Here is a 2500-nt window from a genome sequence, read left to right as displayed (position 1 = left end):
AGCCCTGCTTAGCTTCCAAGATCAGACAAAATTGGGCTTGTTCAGGGTGGTGTGGCTGTAGGTATTGGTTTCCTATTGATCTACATCTCTTATAGATCTCAAAACCAGCATTGAAGAAAGTCGGAACAAGAGAGAAAAAAAAAGGGCCTACAGCACCTGGTATTCCCAGGTGGTCTCGCATCCAAGTACTAACCAGGCCTGGCTCTGCTTAGCTTCCAAGATCAGACGAGATTGGGCTTGTTCAGGGTGGTGTGGCTGTAGGCATTGTTTGCCTATTGACCTACATCTCTTATACATCTAAAAACCAGCATTGAAGGAAGCCGGAACAAGAGAGAAAAAAAAAAGGCCTACAGCACCTGGTATTCCCAGGTGGTCTCCCATCCAAGTACTAACCAGGCCCGTCACTGCTTAGCTTCCAAGATCAGACGAGAGTGGGCTTGTTCAGGGTGGTGTGGCTGTAGGTATTGGTTTCCTAATGACCTACATCACTTATACATCTCAAAACCAGCATTGAAGGAAGCCAGAACAAGAGAGAAAAAAAAAAGTACTAACCAGGCCCGGACCTGCTTAGCTTTCAAGATCAGACGAGATTGGGCTTGTTCAGGGTGGTGTGGCTGTAGGTATTGGTTCCCTATTGACCTACATCTCTTATACATCTCAAAACCAGCATTGAAGGAAGTCGGAACAAGAGAGAAAAAAAAAAATGCCTACAGCACCTGGTATTCCCAGGTGGTCTCGCATCCAAGTACTAACCAGGCCCGGCTCTGCTTAGCTTCCAAGATCAGATGAGATTGGGCTTGTTCAGGGTTTTGTGGCTGTAGGATTTGGTTTCTTAATGACCTACATCACTTATACATCTGAAAACCAGCATTGAAGGAAGCCGGATCAAAAGAGAAAAAAAAAGGCCTACAGCACCTGATATTCCCAGGTGGTCTCCCATCCATGTACTAACTAGGCCTGGCGCGGCTTATCTTTCAAGATCAGACGAGATTGTGCTTGTTCAAGGTGGAGTGGCTGTAGGTATTGTTTTTATATTGACCTACATCTCTTATACATCTAGAAACCAGCATTGAAGGAAGCCGGAACAAGAGAGAAGAAAAAAAGGCCTACAGCACCTGGTATTCCCAGGTGGTCTCCCATCCAAGTACTAACCAGGCCTGGCTCTGCTTAGCTTCCAAGATCAGACGAGATTGGGCTTGTTCAGGGTGGTGTGGCTGTAGGTATTGGTTTCCTATTGACCTACATCTCTTATACATCTCAAAACCAGCATTGAAGGAGGCCGGAACAAGAGAGAAAAAAAAAGCCTACAGCACCTGGTATTCCCAGGTGGTTTCCCATCCAAGTACTAACGAGTCCCGGCCCTTCTTAGCTTCCAAGATCAGATGAGATTGGGCTTGTTCAGGGTGGTGTGGCTGTAGGTATTGTTTTCCTATAGACCTACATCTCTTATACATCTAGAAACCAGCATTGAAGGAAGCCGGAACAAGAGAGAAGAAAAAAAGGCCTACAGCACCTGGTATTCCCATGTGGTCTCCCATCCAAGTACTAACCAGGCCCGGCTCTGCTTAGCTTCCAAGATCAGGCTTGTTCAGGGTGGTGTGGCTGTAGGTATTGGTTTCCTATTGACCTACATCTCTTATACATCTCAAAACCAGCATTGAAGGAGGCCGGAACAAGAGAAAAAAAAAAAAGCCTACAGCAACTGGTATTTCCAGGTGGTCTCCCATCCAAGTACTAACCAGGCCCAGCCCTGCTTAGCTTCCAAGATCAGACGAGATTGGGCTTGTTCAGGGTGGTGTGGCTGTAGGTATTGTTTTACTATTGACCTACATCTCTTATACATCTAAAAACAAGCATTGAAGGAAGCCGGAACAAGAGAGAAAAAAAAAAAGGCCTACAGCACCTGGTATTCCCAGGTGGTCTCCCATCTAAGTACTAACCAGGCCCGGCACTGCTTAGCTTCCAAGATCAGACGAGATTGGGCTTGTCCAGGGTGGTGTGGCTGTAGGTATTGGTTTTCTAATAACCTACATCACTTATACATTTTAAAACCAGCATTGAAGGAAGCCAGAACAAGAGAGAAAAAAAAAAGTACTAACCAGGCCCGGACCTGCTTAGCTTTCAAGAGCAGACGAGTTTCGGCTTGTTCAGGGTGGTGTGGCTGTAGGTATTGGTTTCCTATTGACCTACATCTCTTATACATCTCAAAACCAGCATTGAAGGAGGCCGGAACAAGAGAGAAAAAAAAAAGCCTACAGCACCTGGTATTTCCTTGTGGTCTCCCATCGAAGTGCTAACCAGGCCCAGCCCTGCTTAGCTTCCAAGATCAGACGAGATTGGGCTTGTACAGGGTGGTGCGGCTGTAGGTATCTTTTTCCTATTGACCTACATCTCTTATACATCTCAAAACCAGCATTGAAGGAGGCCGGAACAAGAGAGAAAAAAAAAGCCTACTGCACCTGGTATTTCCAGGTGGTCTCCCATCCAAGTACTAACCAGG

General features: G+C 46.1%; 1 non-coding gene and 10 pseudogenes across 1 annotated transcript; all 11 read right to left on the bottom strand.

Moving 5' to 3' along the window:
• Nucleotides 1-63, bottom strand: part of LOC142133908 (5S ribosomal RNA) — a 119-nt pseudogene extending 56 nt beyond the window's left edge.
• Nucleotides 64-144: 81 nt separating this feature from the next.
• On the bottom strand, nt 145-263 carry LOC142133862 (5S ribosomal RNA; annotated as a pseudogene).
• An 81-nt stretch (nt 264-344) lies between these two features.
• LOC142133844 (5S ribosomal RNA) lies at nt 345-463 on the bottom strand (annotated as a pseudogene).
• A 241-nt stretch (nt 464-704) lies between these two features.
• Nucleotides 705-823, bottom strand: LOC142133999 (5S ribosomal RNA; annotated as a pseudogene).
• Nucleotides 824-1103: 280 nt separating this feature from the next.
• Nucleotides 1104-1222, bottom strand: LOC142133787 (5S ribosomal RNA; annotated as a pseudogene).
• A 79-nt stretch (nt 1223-1301) lies between these two features.
• LOC142133963 (5S ribosomal RNA) lies at nt 1302-1420 on the bottom strand (annotated as a pseudogene).
• An 81-nt stretch (nt 1421-1501) lies between these two features.
• On the bottom strand, nt 1502-1610 carry LOC142134024 (5S ribosomal RNA; annotated as a pseudogene).
• An 80-nt stretch (nt 1611-1690) lies between these two features.
• Nucleotides 1691-1809, bottom strand: LOC142133817 (5S ribosomal RNA; annotated as a pseudogene).
• Nucleotides 1810-1891: 82 nt separating this feature from the next.
• LOC142133735 (5S ribosomal RNA) lies at nt 1892-2010 on the bottom strand. The gene has a single exon (XR_012686874.1). It is a non-coding gene; the product is annotated as a 5S ribosomal RNA (ribosomal RNA).
• A 239-nt stretch (nt 2011-2249) lies between these two features.
• LOC142133953 (5S ribosomal RNA) lies at nt 2250-2368 on the bottom strand (annotated as a pseudogene).
• Nucleotides 2369-2447: 79 nt separating this feature from the next.
• Nucleotides 2448-2500, bottom strand: part of LOC142133905 (5S ribosomal RNA) — a 119-nt pseudogene continuing 66 nt past the window's right edge.

Source organism: Mixophyes fleayi, unplaced genomic scaffold (genome assembly GCF_038048845.1).
Source record: "Mixophyes fleayi isolate aMixFle1 unplaced genomic scaffold, aMixFle1.hap1 Scaffold_389, whole genome shotgun sequence".
Classification (NCBI taxonomy): Eukaryota; Metazoa; Chordata; class Amphibia; order Anura; family Limnodynastidae; genus Mixophyes; species Mixophyes fleayi.
Note: the sequence above shows the minus strand (reverse complement) of the source record. Positions and strands in the feature narration are given on the sequence as shown.